Consider the following 18,852-nt stretch of genomic DNA (forward strand, 5'->3'; position numbering starts at 1 on the left):
GCCCGGGTTCCATCCCTGGTCAGGGAACTAGATCCCACATGCCAGAACTGAGATCTCGCCTGCTGCAATTAAGACCCGGCACAGACAAGTAAGTAAATAAATATTTAAAAAAGAAGAAGAAAAACAGAAAAAACTTAAAAAAAAAAAAAAAAAGAAAACAAGGTCAACCATCTGTGAAAAGAGACAACATAAAAATATGCATCACCTAGGGTGGAAATTTCCATCAACCAGACGCACTCTTGTTAAGGACCACCATGTCATTTATATTGGGGAATATTAAACATTTTAAGTTCCTAAGTTAAATGATTCTACATGTTTATCAAGAACAGAGCCCCTCCACCTAACCACACAGCTACAATTGATAATAACCAAATGAAGCTTTCCAAAAGGCCTTTGTAAAGAATGATCCCCATGCAACTAGTCAATTTTCTACTGCTTCTTTTTTGTGTTGCCTTTTAAATCAGGATATCTACAGTCAAGAAAGGAGAAATATTATACTTCATAAATAAAGTTGAGTTAACAGAGAATATATAATTAGAATTTCTTCTCCACTCATGATAATAGACTTGCAGTTATAGCCACTATTTCATACCATTAAGCCTTGAAAGTGAAGGCAGCTAGCAGAGTGAGAAGGGGCATCTACAGCCAACAGAGCACACCCTGAAAGGTGAACTCTTAACTCTGCCTTCAACTGCACAACAGCCTAACCAAGAGAACAACCTGGAATAGACTATACTGTTTATTAACACTGTAACCCAAATGAAGGAAAACGCTCTCTAAGGTTTCATCTAGATCAAAATATCCCAAGTCAAAAAAAACAAAAATTTCTGAAACTTCAGCAAGCCATATTGAATTTAGATAGTCCCTTGCCTGACCTCAAAATACGGTACAAAGTTATAATGAAAAGATATAATACAGATTATGTCGTAAATGCATAAAGGATACTATAGCCTCTAAATAGGGTATAGTCTGTGAATTCTGGGTAAAGCCAGAAAATATTAGCCCCAGATTTAGGTTAATTATAAATTTTAAAAAATACATCGATCACCAATGATAAGATAAATTGGCATCATGTACCCCTAATAAGATGCAATAAGGATACGATGTCACCTCCATAATATTCCTGTCAAAATTTTTTTTTTTTTTTTTTGCAGTACGCGGGCCTCTCACTGTTGGGGCCTCTCCCGCTGTGGAGCACAGGCTCCGGATGCACAGGCCCAGAGGCCATGGCTCATGGGCCCAGCCGCTCTGCAGCATGTGGGATCTTCCTGGACCGGGGCATGAACCCACGTCCCCTGTATCGGCAGGCGGACCCCCAACCACTGAGCCACCAGGGAAGCCCACCTGCCAAAATTTTTTAACATGAGTCTAATCATGATGGAACAGTTACACAGGTCTAAACTGAAAGACGTTCTGCAAAATAACTGGCCTGGCCCTTTCAGAAATGTCTCTGAATAAAAGACCAAAAAAAAAAAAAAGAAAAGAAAATATTAAGAAACTACTCTAAATTCAACAAAGTCATATTGAACACCTACTGCCTGGAGGGTATTAAAGTATGTTGGGTAAGGGTTTAGAATTCAGCATAAATCCACTCAAATTCTAGCTCCAAATCCTGTCTCCACCATGTGGAAAAGACATTTAAGCACACTATGCCCCTGTTGTCTCTCTAGCAAATGAGGATAATAATAGCGCCTTCTTCACAAGATTGTAGAGAATTAAATGATTTCACCTATAAAGGCCTTAGCACACTTAGTAAGTGCTCAGTAAATGTCAGTGGTGATAAATAATGATGTTGGTGGTAAAGAGCCATCAGATGCTAGGGGTAAAGAGAGAAACAGAATGACAGGGTCACCACCCTCGGTGAGCTTACAGTTAGAGGAAAATTAACAGGAAATTCTAAGACTGTGAAATACAGGTACTTTGGCTGGTGAAAGACTCTAGAATGCAAAGAAAGGGACACCTTAGAAAGAGCATTTAATCCAGGTATTGGAGGTCATGGAGGGCTTCCCAGAAGAGGTGACAGCTCACCATTCCAGGATGAGAGGATAGCATGTACAAAGTGTTGGAAGTAAAAAAAGAGAACAGACCAAGAGCTGAAGATAGATGAGTATGCCTGACAATGCTGGAGGTGGAAGAGGAGATAGAGAGAGAAGGCTAAATGGACAAGCAGGGCCAACCCACGCAGGGCACCTTATAAACTTTGGGCTTTAACTTAAGAGCAATGGGAGGCTACTGAGACGTTTACAGCATAAGCAGATATGCATTTCACAGTTATGCTGATTACAGAAGGGAGAAGTGGACTGAGAGGGGGCAAGATTGGAAAGGGATGACCAGCTAGGAGGAGACTGTTAGGGTTTTCCAGGCAAAAAGTGGTGGTGCTAGAACCTGGGTAATAGCAGCAAAGAGGAGAGATGACTAGGATGGGAGAGGTCCAAACCTGGGGACCGATAAGATGATGAGGCAGGGGAGAGCTGAGGCCTGAGTTCAGTTCCTGGCGTGGCCGCTGGAGGCGCTGTTGAGCCAGTCACGGAGAAAGGAAGCATGGGCCACGAGAGGGTTTGGGGTGGGAAGAGAGTGGGGTCAGTCGGGTCAGACTCAGCGTGAAGGGCCACCTGAGTGGAGCTGTGCTGGAGTCACAAAGGTCTGCAGCAGACAAGCCTTGATGGTGAGAGGAAAGGATACATTCTACATTCCCCAAAATAAAACACCTAAACCAAACAGATTTTATCTTGTTCTTATATGGGCTCCAATTTCAAAAGATGATTTAAAAAAAAACAAAACAACATGGCATTCCTGTCAATCTAACACATTTCGTGGTGTAACTCTCTTACTGTATAAACAGAGAGTAGGATGGGTATTTGTGGCTCTCAACAAGTTCATTAAACCTCAAACTTTAAATCCCCCTGCCAGGAAAGTTAGCAACATTAGCCAGATATTCTTGCTCTACTTGAGCACATTATTTTGTTTATTAAAGAAAGCAAGCAATCATCAACTCTCACCTCCTAGATTATAAAGCATATAACCTTCCACTTACACCCTTCAAAATAAAATTGTCAAAATACAAATGTACACTAACCACATGTGTCTGTGCACAAAAGTACATATAATATGCTGATATTTGTAAATAAAATACTAGATTTGATCTTGGCCCATAAAGCCTCAGTTATCCATCCAACCAGAAGGCAGACTTGTCACGAACACAAAATCACTCTTGTTGCCCCACTAGGTGCTCATTCAACGTGTGCACCGGCAATGCAGACTCTCCTCCACACCTTCCTCAGGGCGTACTGCCCTGTCTGAAGCTGAAGTGCAGATCAATTTGCTTTAGCTTATTTCCTCACGAGACAGCAAATTGTCCCCCAATGTCCATTCTCTTCTCCCCGTTAGGAATAGAACCCCCAGAGTCTTAGCTCCTCAACAGAGCCCCCATTTCTAAGCCTCTCCTGCAGTGACACAGTCATGTGACTCAATTTCCAGGACTTGGGAGGTATGGGGAGGTGTGCAGAACTTCCAGGTCACACCCATAAAGGGAACTGCTTGGCCTCCATTCCTCTTTCCCAAAAAACTGACAGACACAGGAGTGGTGAGCTGTCTTCAACCTGCACAGGAGCAGAATAAACTAGGCAATGGAAGAACATGCTAGAAGGAGCCTGAATCCCTAAAGGACTCATGCAGCAAAGGGCTAGATTCCAAACTGACTACCGGCTTAGAATCTGATATGAAATAGAAACTTATCTGTTTAAGCCACTGTTATTTTGATCTTCACTACAACAGCCAAACCAATAACTTAATTCATTTCCGTTCTATTAAGGTCTCCAATTATGCTGAATTTCTTCAATTAACGTGTGCCTCCCTTTGTCTTGGAGCTTTTCATTTCTTTATTAGGACTGCAGACATCTCAGCATCCCACACAATTTAGAATAAATATTTAAGCTGGAGCCTTCAAGGAGCACAAAAAACAGGGACAGTCAACACCACTCCTCTCCACACGGTCATGTATTAAAGCTGCTCTTTAGTTTGTTCCCAGAGCAAAGACTTGCAGAGCCCATATGCGGGACTGCCAGTCTGTCTGACACATATTTAACCTTGGTGTTGTACTGACAGTAACATCCTAAACCCGGCATCAGGATTGCCTACCTTGATTTCCTTTCCCTCCGGGAATGATGACAGGAATGAGTCCTCTATACTTTCCTCTTTGGTGCCTGTGGTACACAGCATGCTGCTTCCCTTCCCCTCCTCCATGAGATGTCCATGTCCTAATCCTCAAAACCCATGACTATGTTACCTTACGTGGCAAAAAGGGGGCGTCACAGGTGTGATTAAGTTAAGGATCTTGAGATGGGAATGGGAAGCTTGGCCTGGATTATCCAGGTGTGCCCAATTTCATTACTAGGGTCCTTATAAAGAGAGAGAGAGGATTATTAGACGTGTTAGAGAAGATGTGATGACAGGAACAGAGATGTGACAAATGGAGAAGCTGAAGTGATGCCACTGCTAGAAGGGGGCCAAGAGCAAAGGAATACAGGCAGCCACCAAAGGTAAGGATCAGATTGTCCTCTAGAGCCTCCAGAAAGAATGCAGCCCTGCCAACATCTTGGTTTTAGCCCGGTGAGACCCACTTCAGACTTCTGACCTTCAGAATGATCAGAGAATAAATATATGTTGCTTTAAGCTACTAAATTTGTGCTAATTTGTCTCAGCAGCAAAAGGAAACAAATACGGTGTCCTTACAAGTAGCACTATATGTTGTAAAACCTCAAAGTTTAGGGCAGGATTTGTTCAGACTTAAAGAACTAGATTAAAATAAGTTTTAATAATATACAGTATTACTAATCGTATTATTAATAATGATATACAACTGTTGTGCCATTTATTCTAATAGATAGCCCTCCCTGCCCCCTCCTTAAAAATAAAGTCACAGAAGTTGAATATGAGCATTGTGTGGCAGGTACAAGCAAATGTTACAGCTCGGTAAAAGGATAATCACTACCCACTACTGAATGCATCGGTATCTCAGGATGAATCTACATGCCATTTTCACAAACGCTGTGACTGTTCTAAAGGATGTATGTTTTCTCTGCTAGTAAAATAGCACTTGATACTTTCTGCAAAGTCAAAAGAAGAATTTAAAGAGTTTTTAAAGCTCTTATTATTAACCAAAATCACTAGCCACACACAATACTTTACTGCTATTATTTAGTTCAAATCTCATTCATCACTAGATTGAGTTTTAGTTCACGCAGGGGTTGGGTACGGAGAGGGAACAATCAGCCCATAGGGTCCGTGTGCTTCAAACAGTACCATCCTGGAGGAGGCGAGATTAACTGGCCCGGCTTCATTCATCTCGGCCTCCGAGCTTTCAGTTTTGACCAAAGGGGTTCGCACTCCAACAAGGAAGGTGGCTAGATGCCCAAATGACCACTCCAACCCTCACCCCGCTTCTAGCCACCACCAGCTGGTTGTCCACCACGGTGCTCTGGCTCTGATAACAATAACAGTTTCTAACTCAGAGACGTCTGGGAACAACTTCAAGTCCCTTTGAGGGTATTTACCCTGACATTCCAAAGGGAAGTCCTAAACTATGCCCTAGCATGCCCTCTAGCCCAGAGTTAATCCACACCTGACTGCCAAAGGTTCATTTCAAGATCACTTTCTCAAGTATGGCCTGTTGCCATTGCTCGAATTTCAAAAAAAACATAGACCCACAATTGTGATGTAAACTCTTGGCCTGGACTTACTTCCCCTTCTTCTTCCTGACCAGAACCCAGTGAATGTTGTTTAATACCCAAAATAGTCTAGATTCACATAACAGGTCTTCTTTTGTTTCAAAAACTAAATTACCTCTTTGTAAGACATCAGGATATCACATTTGAGAGAACGCACTCTCTGTCCTGTGCTACATGGCACAGGAAAGGGAGTTACCTCCTCAGAGCAGATGCTTCATCTAAGGACCTTCTTCTGTTTTGCTGTTTCAATTTGTCCTAGCATTTGGGTTTGGGAGTGGCTATCACTCCATCACTGATAGTGCGTAAGTTTCTCTACCCACGCCTTAAGATCCCTGCCTAGAAAACTGAGGTAGGATTTGTTTTCTTCAGCTTCCTGAGTTAAGGCACTCTAGACAAACATCATTTCCTTTCCATGTCTAGAGAAAGCTCTGTCCACTTCAAACACTGGAGAGAAAAGTGGAAGTCATGCAAAGGACGGCCTTTGTTTTCTCTGAGTAATGGTTTTTATTAAACTGTTTAATATTTAAGGTTCAGTATGCACTCACCTGCATACAACACATTTACTTTTGTTTTTTAAATAAATTTCTTTATTTTATTTATTTTTGGCTGTGTTGGGTCTTTGTTGCTGCGAGCAGGCTTTTCTCTAGTTGCAGCGAGCGGGAGCTACTCTTTGTTGCGGTGCACAGGCTTCTCATTGTGGTGGCTTCTCTTGTTGTGGAGCATGGGCTCCAGGTGTGTAGGCTTCAGCAGTTAAGGTACGCGGGCTCAGTAGTTGTGCCTCGTGGGCTCTACAGCGCAGGCTCAGTAGTTGTGGCGCACGCATGGGCTTAGTTGCTCCGCAGCATGTGGAATCTTCCCAGACCAGGGCTCGAACCCGTGTCCCTTGCATTGGCAGGCGGATTCTTAACCACTGCGCCACCAGGGAAGCCCAACACATTTACTTTTATACCTTGGAAGTTTTCAGCGTGTCTGTCCTGTATACATTCCATTTTGGTCTTGGCTCATTTCAGATTACGGATCCCAAATATGTAAGAAGTATGGCTTTTCTCTCCTTAGTTAAGTGCTTAATCAGCTGCTTTTCAGCAACGTTAGAGGCATACAGAAATAAAAGTCATGTCAACTACCTATCACCATCATCTCAGACATTCACCCATTATCTTTAGTTTCCTCCTCTACTTTGTTTTACTTAAAACGTAGCATTTCTTTTCAACAGGTACTACTAAGTTTTTCATGTTTGTTTATGTTCTTTATTTACAATTCACAAGATTTTTTTCCCCTCCCTGTTTTAGTCTGCTTGGGCTGCTATAACAAATTATGATAGAATGGGTGGCTTAAACGACAGATATTTCTCACAGTTTTAGAGTTAGAAGTCCGAGATCAGGGTGCCAGCACAGTTGGGTTCTGGTAAGAGCTCTTTCCCTGGCTTATGGAAGGCTGCCTTCCTGATTCACAGCACAGGGAAAGAGAGAGAGCAAATTCTCCGATGTCTCTGCTAAGGGCTAATCCCCTCACAAGGACCCCACCCCCTCACGACTGTATCTAAACCTAATTTCCTCCCAAAGGCCCCATCGCCAAACACCATCACACTGCGGGTTAGGGCTTGGACACGTGAATTCTGGGTAGGAGCACAAATCTCTCCACAGCACTCGCCTTTAAGCACAGTTTTCATTTGCCTTAGAATTAGTCCACAGCAAGAGCTTCTTCATTAAATAAGCAGAGATGAGCACCTGTATGGTCCCGGGCCCAGGCTAAGTGCTAGGCAATCGAGGATGCCCAAGCACCATTCCTGACATCAACAGTCCCGGTGTTCTCAGCTTCTAGTGGTAAATACACTGTTGTGTTGACTTCCCGTGGTGCCCACACTCAGATCTCCCGTCTAGAGAAGCACAGCCGGCTGACAGCCTCAAGCAGCCACAGCTGCAGGCATTCATGCTGAGGCGGTACTTCTGCTGGGCGGCTGCCAGCCAGTGCCCGGGCACTCAGAGGTCCTGGAGTCGGGCCTTTCCTGCGCATCATGGGACTCCTCAAACAGGCAGCTTTGTTCAAGGAGGTCCCGCCAGCCCAAGCAAGACTTTCCCGGAACCTCGCTGCAGTGTAAATCTCTTCCTCCCTGGTCATCCTCCTTCCCGCTCTCCGTGCACAGGACTCAGACACGCAGCATGGTCTGAAGGCTCTCCCTGCTTCCTCCTGTTCCCTCCTCCTCATCTTTCACTGACATTTCTCTACTTTTTCTCTGGCACTCCTAATTCCAATTTGGCGCCTGCTTCCCAAAGGACACCCCCCATCAACAACAACAACAAAAATACTAACAAAGTAACTTCAGATAAACAACAGAAAACATGTCTAGCCCCAAGTAATCTATCCATCTAACTGGGGATAAATGTCACCCAATTTTGTTTTGAGATGGCAAATATCATATACAAAATCCAGCATCTTGAGGGAAAACATAAAATACATAAAAAGATACTCAGCTGAGACAAGCAGCTAACACAAGTGAGAAAAGGAATAAAGAAAATGTGCTTTTTTTTAAGTTCAAACTAAGGCAAAACTGAAAACGGTGCTCACACCAATGTAACTGAACAGATAGCTACTGAGCATCTACCGTGTGCCAGATGCTGTGGAAGGTACAAGGATAAGCACAGCTAGGCAATCTGTGGTCATATCTTTTACTCAGAGCTCTTGCTTCATTCATTCTAAACAATTTCCTTAAACTTCTTGTGCACACATATTCACACACCTCTGTGCAAGGGAGATGAGAAACAAAATCACCTTAAGTCTAAAATTTAAACCCTTCCACAGAAAATAATTTGGTCTTCAAAAGTAAACATCATTCCATTTCCTGTTCACTCTCAGAATCCCCTCCCTAGGCCTTCAAAGGGAAAAAGTCAAGATACTTCGTCACTGAGTCTTTATGTTAGAAAAGTTCTTTAATGGTCATCTACATAGACACATCCCTATATTTCTGAATTACGAAATGGGCTGGCTCATGGCACTGGAGTCAACTGACAGACTCATGTAAAAAAAAAAATTTCCATAACACACTAACATTTTCTATATTTTTGTGTTGTGAAGTATATCATACATACAAAAAAGTATATGAAGCAAATATGTTGTTTAAAGAATAACTATAAAGCCAACACCATGTACCCACCATTCAAGTTAAGAAGCAGAACATCACTAAAACTTTTTTTATTTTTTTGGCACACAGGCCTCTCACTGTCGTGGCCTCTCCCACTGCGGAGCACAGGCTCCGGACGCGCAGGCTCAGCAGCCATGGCTCACGGGCCCAGCCGCTCTGTGGCATGTGGGATCCTCCCAGACCGGGGCATGAACCCGTGTTCCCTGCATCGGCAGCCAGACTCTCAACCACTGCACCACCAGGGAAGCCCAAATCAGTAAAACGTTTAAAGCCTTTTCCTCGCCTCCACTTTCCTAGAGCAGAATTTCTCAGCCTCAGCACTGCTGACATTCTGGGCCAGATAACTACCAAGTGCTTACCCAGTGTATTGCTGGATATTTAGCAACACCCCTGGCCTCCGCCCAGTGGACGCCAGTAGCATGCCACCACCACCCTCAGGAGAAGCAACCAAAAACGTCTCCAGCCATTGCCACATAGCCCCTGGAGGGCAAAATCATCCCCCCCCCCCCCGCCGTCGAGAACTGCTGCCCTAGAGGTAATGACATCCGAATTTTTACATTTCTTTATAATGTATCTGGCTATTTATGTAACCTTAAAACAATGTATTGCTTAGTGTTGCCGTTTTCAAACTTTGTAGAAATCAAATCATACTGCATGTATTTTCCTGTGATTTGTTTTTTAATCAACATTATGTTTGTAAAATGTAACCACTGTGTATTATAGCTGTAGTTCATATATATTACTTTTAGTTTATAATGTTTGCTGCTGTATGGTATCCTATGAAATTAATTAAAATGCCACAATTTATTAATCCAATCTATTACTGATGGACATTTGCATTATTTCTAATATTTTCCTTTTATGAATACTTCTGCTGGAACTTTCTCTGCACAGGTCTTCTTATAATTACACAACAATTTCTCTGAAGTACACACCTAGGAGTAGATTTGCTCGGGTCATAGAACATTCTGGTACTCAACTTTATTATTTTCCGAAGTGGCTGTATAAATTTACACTCCCACCAGCAGTGGAGGACAATTCCCATAGCTCCATACACTCTCCAGCACGCAGTTCTTCATTTATATTTTCATGACATTCGGTACCGAAAAAATATACATTGCTTACCGTGTAAATGCCAATTCTACAGACAGCAAATGAGATCTGGATACATTCAGACATTCTCTACAAGATTAAAATAAGAGATTACAACTAAATGTTTGTTCCATAGAACTGACTTCTCCCCTTTTGTCTTGCTTCTCTCTCTAAAGAGAATCTGTTGTCTTTTGACACCTGCTTTATGAGCGAGTGGCTGAATTTTCTTCCTTCTCTCTGCTTTTTCTAGGCCAGCTCAAATAAAACAGAGATAATAAAGTGTGTAGCATAGTGCTTTATCATGGGACTATAAAGCAGATACTTCAATAGCATAATTTAAGGAATGTGATTTATTGTATTGGTTTGATTACATTTCTTTAAATCCTGCTCTAATATCTAATTTTCAATGATTAATTCTTTGACTGCTAGAAGTAGTTTTATAAGCACTTATTTTTTTTTAGTTCAATTCTTACTAGATCATAAATGTTTACAATGCTTACAGAAAAGTAACCTTTGTAAAAAAAAAAAAGTAAAAGCTTGTGGTTATATACTAAAAGTTTTGAATGGGCTGAATTCAAAGAGAAGACTAAGGTCCTTGGTCTCAGAATATCAATGACAGCACTCAAATTAGAGTTCACAACTTCTCATTCCCAAATCAAGTTCAGACTCCTAAAACTCACTTCCACTCACAATACCATGTGTGCCAAATACTGAGTATTGATTTATTGCCTTTTCTTTAACTGGAGGAATATTTTTAGCACATTAAATCGGTATGTAGTCAAAACAACTCTAACTTTATACAGTCCAACACTGTTATTATGGTTTACTGTTGGCAAGCAAAAGCTTCTCTGTGAAGTTTATAATGCCCAAATCTGGCAATCATGCTTGTATCCGCTGCACCAAGGAAGCAGAGACACAAGATCCCCGATTCCCATGGTAGCCAAAAGGCTTCCAAAGAGATGTTCCTTCAGAAGAGAAGGCCAAAAACTCGTATTAGACTGATTCTGCAAAATGATCCAGCCTCTTCAGATGGCCATAAGAAACTAATTCTGTATGATTAAAGGAATTGGTAAGGAAAATATTGAAAGCCAAGGCTATACTGCATGGACATTCAAAATTAAAAATTACAGCAATGGAAAAACCAAACTCATGAGATAATTTGTTGTGTAAAGTTCTTAAACTCTAAACTTTCAAAAAGTTCCAGGTGCTACTGTTCACATGAATGGCTGACAATTTAATATTGGGGATCATTTCTATTATTAAGGTATCATTACCACCATGGCACTATTGGGTTTCTTTATTCTGTATAAAATACACTACTGGAAACACCCCAGGGCAATGCCACTGGCCTCCTCAGAGCTGAATGACAGAATACTCATTACCTTGCCCAACGTTTATTCTCCCTTCTACCTTTGGAAATTACCCTGATTTTTACTTTTGTACAAAATGAATTATTTAACAACTCTCCCAGTAAGCTGGAAAGGTTATTTTCCCCAAGTGAAAGATAACTATCTTATTTTATGTCACCTGGAACAAGAGTCTATTTCCCCGCCATCCTTGGAGCTGGGGGCTGTCGCGTGACTCAGTTCTCTGTAATGAGATGCATAAAGTGAAGGATGCGTAAAGTGAACTGACTCTAAGAAGGACCCTTTTACTCTTCTGCCTTTCCTACTTCTTTTTCTGCAATTGAGACTTCATGTAGCCCCAGCAGGGGCCTTAGATTGGGAGGAGCCCCGAGAACAGTGGACATGGGAAGTGAAACCCAAGGGTGAGCAAGCCTGGAGACTCAAAGGGCAGTGGAGCTGCCATACCAGCCTCCTCCAGACTGTGTACATGAAACAAATAAGCCTCTAACTTGTTTAAAGACTATGTGTTTCTCTCAACCGACTAACCCTAACTGGTACAGAGCAATACTCTAAGAAATACTCAGTTTTAACAAGCGGGTTTCCCCGGGGCCTTAAAAGAAAGAGACCCAGCATTTGTCATTAGAGCTCTTTTGAAGAGCTTAACCTTAAAAAGTGCTTGACCTTTTAAAGGGGGGAGACATATTTATTCTTCAGTTACTAAAAGCCTACTTTCCAATCCTTCCTTTTCACACTCCCAAAATGTACAAGTACTGTTACTGGGATTGCCAAAATTATTACCCTTGAAAACCCTCAACTTATTTTGTGTCATTTTTTTCTCACTAGCCGTACTTCCTCCTTCTCTCTAACCTCTAATCCTTACAAATACTGCCTTATCCCTGGACATCTGACCTCAAACCAAGCAGCACATCTATTGCTCAAACTCCAAATTCATTCTAACAGTCATGTTCTCGGGAATGGCCTTCTTTACTCTCATTAGAGGGAGTCGAATAAAAAGATATTTAAAAGAATAATGAAACTTCTTTGGGTCATGTTATAGGAAATAGTTATAAATTTTAAAGTTCATATTCTTTCCGTATATAGATGCTCTATTGGCAAGAATCCATTTTAAAAACCCAGGAAACAGGGGCTTCCCTGGTGGCGCAGTGGTTGAGAGTCCGCCTGCAGATGCAGGGGACACGGGTTCGTGCCCCAGTCCGGGAAGATCCCACATGCCGCGGAGCGGCTGGGCCCGTGAGCCACGGCCGCTGGGCCTGAGCGTCCGGAGCCTGTGCTCCGCAACGGGAGAGGCCACAACAGTGAGAGGCCCGCGTACAGAAAAAAAAAAAAAAAAAAAAAAAAAAAAAAAAAAAAAAAAAAACCCAGGGGGCAGAATGCATAGCTTGGAATGAAAGATGAGTAATCATCCCCAAGGAAAGAATGGATCTCTACCCTAGATAAACTCTGACCCAGTAGCCTCTATATCAGCATTCATAAATCTCCATCTAGACTCACCTGAGGAAGAACGAAAGGATATTATTTCAAAAGCAATAACCTTCAGAATAATCTCACCTTCTTTGCTGCCTCATCTGATGAAACTGCAGAAAAGAAGTGCTGTCAAGAGCAAGTCACAGATTGGTTAAAATCTGTTAAGACAGGGCTACAGAAAAAAAAAATGTCTAATCCAGAGAAAAAGAAAATGAATACTCAATTTGAAATTAACATGATTACTTACATTTTACTGTCGTTTTCCCTAAGAAATTTCAAAAGGTAAGCATGAAAATAAAGGAGAAAAAAAATCTTCAACAAGACAGCAGAAAATACTACACAGTCTGGAAAAAACTTGATTTCAAGGTATAACAAATTTCTGTTCCATCAGGGGATGAAAAAACACATTAATTTTCTTTTTCTAAAGGAGCTGTTTTTAGAATATTTTGATGTGCCATGCAATCCCTCATTCTGATATAGGGCAAGGTGACAGTCATGTTTCCTAATTTTCTCCTCTGTAATTTTGCGTGTGATGAAAATAAAAGGTTAATATAGCCAAGTCAATGCTTCTGAGTACCGCGAGTGTGTGTTAGAACTGGGGTGACAAGATGGGGGTAGGGAGAGCAGTAAATCACCTTCAAATGAGGCCCAAGTCTGGATCAGCTACTCCCAAGTAAAGCTAAGATCTAGCATTTTCTCTTGACAGAATCCCAAAACAAGTGGGCTGGAGGCAAAGGTGCAGGATTTGGGAAACTGTGGAGAGAAGACCAGTTCAGTGCGTTCCAAGGTGCGTAGGTGCTCCAGAGTCCTCAGTGGGTGGAATCATCTCTGAGTAAAGATTACGTCCGTCATTATGCTGTAGTCACTCCTCCAGACACAGAAACAAACCCTTGGGAATGCCATGGACTTCAGAACCCGCATCGCCTTCTGTTAGTGCAGCCGCTGAAAACATTAACAGTGAATTATTTAACAACTCCCTTGGCACACTCGAAAGGTTACTTTCCCCACTGGGAAATAAGTTAACTTTTCTAAAAAACTCAAACTTGTATTTAAAAAATAAAATGAATTTTTGTTTACAAAACATGGAGGAGTTTGCTCCTCAACATCTACGGTATAGCTTCCTCAGACTAGGAAAAAGGATAGTGATAATCAACCTGGAAAGAAACATTTACCTCTAAAGCAAAGCTAGCAAAACTGGTCTTTTGGCATTTTCCAAAATGTTTTCATCTGTAACGGTACCACCATCATCCCAAGAGCATCTATACTTCCCAAGCAATCTACAATTGTCCAGGGATGAAGTATGTAAGGGTTCAACCAGTGATCCAAAAAGGAATCACTGCCCTCACCTGTTAAAAAATATCTTCAGCACATATCTCTTTGTGAAATTCGAACGCAAATATTTGAAAAGACATCTAGCAGAAATAATCTCAGAGATTTGAAAAGTCACCTAGCAAAAAAAATCAAACACAAACATAAACAGTCATATCGGAATCTATAGATCTCAAGCCAGCAAAATTTTAGCCAATCTTCTGCAAAATGGCACTAAAAGTCATGTGTAATTTCTAAACAAGAGCAGAGGCTTGGCTCAATACTGAAGATAAGAACAGTTCTCCTTCTGAAAATTCTGATTAAAGAAGAATTGGAAGCAGGAAAGAAATGCCCTTCTAATTTACCAGATTAAAATAATTAGTTCAATTAACCTTGGCAAATTTATTCCTTTTACTTTTTGTCATGAACTGAGGATAAAAAGAAATTTCAATCCAAGAAAAAGAAAAAATTTTTGCTGAGCATCACTAATGAGTCAGGCATTGCTAGGCAAGCAGATATTAGACATACAACGATAAATAAGACCAACCCTGGCATCAACAGTCTTCCAGCTCAGGAGAGAGCAGTTATTTAACAGACCTGTGACAGAGAACGGCATGATAAACATGTCCAGCATAATGAGAGGTCCCCAGATAGTCTTAAAAGATTGGGAGTTAGCTAGGAGAAAGGGAGCAACGGAAGAAGAAAAGATCATTCCAGATGAAAGTGACAACATGAATAAAAGCAAGAAATATCACAGGATATGCAAGCATTTGAGGGATACTGGTGTATGCCTTAAATACCCTTCTGTACTTTTAAATAATCACTTCTCAATCAGATGTTAGTTACTGATATTTGTTGACTGTCTACACACTCTCTAAAATTCATTCATGTTAAGATTTTTAATTTTAAGGTTTATCATTTTAAGATTTATCTCTAACTCACTGCCAAAGGAAGTTCCATTTGTGAAGGAGCAAGCATGCTGGTCACATTATAAAGCCTGCTCTGCCGCCACACACTTGCAGATAAAAAGACCCATAAGCAAGATAGCCACAGCTGATTAAATTAGCAGGCTGTCCCGTCCTCCAGCTGGCCAACAACCACGGAGGGGCCCAGCAGGAAGAGCTAGGCTAGCCTAGGCCAATCATTCTCGCTCTCCAAAATATGAATGGAAAAGTACTGAGAAGATAAAGCAGTTAGCAGTAGGAAGTGAAGCTGAGAGAACACAAAAAACAAAGGCATTAAGTAACTTTATGACCATGAAGAATCACAGGAACCTAAATGTATGAGGAAGCTGAAAGTATGGATAAAGGAAACTATACAGAAAAGATATACAAAGCAGAGAAGAATACCCTTGCTAGTAATCTCAAGAGAAGTGGACCCAGAGAGATACAGGTATGTGAGGAATGGCTGAATGCAGTTGCAGAGAATTCTGTTTCTGAGTGAAAAAATGATATATTCGTCAGGTTCTTTTGCAGCTAGGTATAGCAATGTGACCAAGTTCTGATCAATTAAATATAATCAGAAAGTCCCAAAAGTCTCCCATGAGGGAGGTACACTCTTCTGCCCTTTCTCCATCCTGCTGCCTGGAATGCAGAAGTGATGGCAGGAGCTCTGGCAGCAATTTTGAACCATGAGTTTAGAGTCCACACACAAAAGCAAAAGCATCTTGGGGACCTAATGACTTCTGGAGTTACCTACCTGAGGGGGTGGGAAAAAGAATCTATCTTGTCGGGACTTCCCTGGTGGCACAGTGGTTAAGAATCTGCCCACTGATGCAGGGGACAGGGGTTCGATCCCTGGTCCAGGAAGATCCCACATGCCCCAGAGCAACTAAGCCCGTGCACCACAACTACTGAGCCCATGCACCGCAACTACTGAAGCCCGCACTCTTAGAGCCCATGCTCCACAACGAGAAGCCACCGCAACGAGAAGCCCGCGTACCACAACAAAGAGTAACCCCTGCTCACCACAACTAGAGAAAGCCTGCATGCAGCAACAAAGACCCAACGCAGCCATAAATAAATAAATATTTACTTTTTAAAAAAATCTATCTTGTCAAAGCCACTATTTTCCAAACAATTCCAATCCTAATTGATACAGTGGTTGAGACAATGTCATCTCAGCAAGAGGGATAGTCCCTTAAAACAGTTAAATGGAAGAGTGATGTGTTCTGATTTACAGTGGTATTATTATCCTCAATTTAGAGATGGGGAAACAGATACCAGCTAGTAATGTGACAGAACCTGGATTTGAACCCAAATCTTTTGGACCTGAGAGCCCATACTTTTAATCATTAAGAACAAATGAAGGCAAATGAAGTCAAACAAACTGTAAAGCAGGTTCACAAGTATTTCAGAGTTCAACAAATATTCTGACTACTAAAGGCCAATAAAAACCCATGCTGAATGCAGTATCTCTGACCTACCACAAATAACACTTTTGACAAGTCCCTGTGACCTTCTAGACAGAAAAGCCTTTTCCCAGCTAGAGTATTCTACTCTAAGTACCTAGGAAAAGGTATCTGGGCACCAGAAACTGAACACAGGCACCAGCCCCCTCATGCATAGCGGAGGTCTGCCAAATTCTGATTTGTAAGGAGTGGAATAGATTTTTAAGAGTACAGAGGATTCTCGGAGACATGAAGTATATTTTTTAAGGTGGAAAGAGGTCTTTTCTTTAAGGTGGTAAGAGGTCTTTCTCGTTAACTTTAAGCAAAAGAATTTTCCATACACGTGACAATTAGAAGAGCTCAGCCTTAGTATTACAACTTCCAGGCTCCTGATGCCCCTGAGATGTTTCACTGCCCCATGCAGTAAGGGTGGGATGGAACAGCAAGCCTTTTGAAAGGTTCAAGGATTTTAGATGGCCAAGGTGAAGGCACCAATGTACTTGGCATGAATCTTCATATCTGTGCTGAGCATCTCCTTTGTGCCAGGCAGGGTCCTCCTTGCTGGAGACTAAGCAGTACACAAGGCTCAGAAGCCTGCACTCTAGTCAGGGGTGGCAGGCAAAAGCAAAAATAAATCAAGGTAGATGGTGATAAGTGCTATGAAGAAAAATAAAATAAATGAATAGAATGTTCAGGAGGCAGTGGATTGGGGGTATTACTAATTTTGAAAGCAGATGTGGTAATTCTAACAACATTATGGACGATCAAATAAGGGATCCCAGAAAAGCTTTCAGCAACTTAACTCTGAAAATCCCCGGCATAAGCAAACGCAGTATTCTATCCTGAAAAGTCAAAGCACCAGACACTCAATTCAACAGTTCACAGATACTAAGAAGCGATCAGGCAGCCATTAAGAGCACAGAGTTGGGTGTCAGACTTCCTTAAATCAAATCCCAGCCATACAACGTACTATTTCTGGGGCCCTGGGTGAGGTGCTTAACCTCTTTGCATCTTAATTTGTTATTTGTAAAGTAAAGATAACAGTACTACCTATCTTAGAGGGTTCTATGAGGATTAAGTGAGTTATAAGAGAAAACACAGTAAGCTCCAAATTGGTGTTTGCTTATTTTTTGAATTGAGTGTCTGTGTTCCAGGCACACAAATTCATCTGAGCATCTGTACTAAGGGGCCGAGGACACTGGAGGCCCCAGGAGATGCACTCTGCTATCAGCTTCTCTGGACACCCTTGATTCTGGCCTTATTTCGTACTCCTGGTGTCTCTTCCTGTGGCCTCCACATTAGAAATGTGACTTCTCGTTGCAATCACTGAAAACCAGGATGCTAAGCCTGAGATTCCCCAAAGGAAGAAACATCCCAAAGCATAGGGCTTAGCTCCCAGCACTTTGCCCACACAGACCCGGAACCAGAGGCAAAAGGGAAACCCATTCATTTTAGCCAGACCTCATATTACTGTCCACCTAGGCAATTTACATCTACGTTTAAACCGAAGAGGTTTTAGTCTGCCTTATGTAAAAATTTATTATTCAATTATCACATTTTAATATTCAATATTATTAATGTATCATGGATATTGTTTTATAATGATAGGCATCCAGTTTGTAATGCATTGCTCACTAGACACTCAGGAGCACCATTATTTAGAATCATAAGGAAGATTATATTTTTTAATTCTCCAGAACATGGAGTTATCCTCATTTTCCCTCCCTCTCCTTTTGGATATAATCAAATGAATAACAACTTTTCGGCACTGCCCTTCTGGTTAGAAAACCTTAGAAACTGTCATTTAGGGATTGTGTCTTTGAACATTTTTAAGCCTCTACCTTGAGCATAATGCTTATATTGTCAAACCTATATTTAAAGTCCTCAAAATATTTAAATGGTCAAGCCCTTTTACTTGATCAATAGCTCCATCTTAACTTTAAAAAATTATTGTACCGCCCAGAAAGAAACACTGGTTACAGGAGAATGTGGTCCAATTGTTTAAAGAATCAAAAAACCTCCTATTGGTTTATGACTTGGACAATCTGGACTTGCCCTCTGGTTTTTCTGACCGTGGCAAGGGAAGAAAGGGAAGTGTGAGCTTTGAGTTTAGACTGACCTGGGTCCAAGTCGTTCAGGGTGTGACCATACAAAACTTAGCCCCCCTGAACTGCAACAGCTGGTTCTCAGGCATGAAAAGAAAGGACTACTACTAATACCACTAACCTTACTGGATTAAGTAAGCAAGCTTTGGGGGCTTGGCAAGGAGAAGGCATCCTAACTTGCTGACGCCCAGACCAAGCCACCCACATCTAGTGCTGGGACATGGATGAGTTTCACCAACAGGTCCTCCTCCCGGCTGCCCTC

General features: G+C 41.6%; 1 protein-coding gene and 1 pseudogene across 1 annotated transcript in view; one reads left to right on the plus strand and one right to left on the minus strand.

The window, feature by feature from the left end:
• The window catches only part of ARL15 (ADP ribosylation factor like GTPase 15), a 419,390-nt gene that overhangs the window by 374,822 nt on the left and 25,716 nt on the right, over positions 1-18,852 (minus strand). The gene's annotated exons all lie outside the window — the stretch shown is intronic.
• LOC132485772 (3-oxo-5-alpha-steroid 4-dehydrogenase 1-like) overlaps positions 1-18,852 on the plus strand; it is a 33,316-nt pseudogene that overhangs the window by 10,654 nt on the left and 3,810 nt on the right.

Source organism: Mesoplodon densirostris, chromosome 3 (assembly GCF_025265405.1).
Source record: "Mesoplodon densirostris isolate mMesDen1 chromosome 3, mMesDen1 primary haplotype, whole genome shotgun sequence".
NCBI lineage: Eukaryota > Metazoa > Chordata > Mammalia > Artiodactyla > Ziphiidae > Mesoplodon > Mesoplodon densirostris.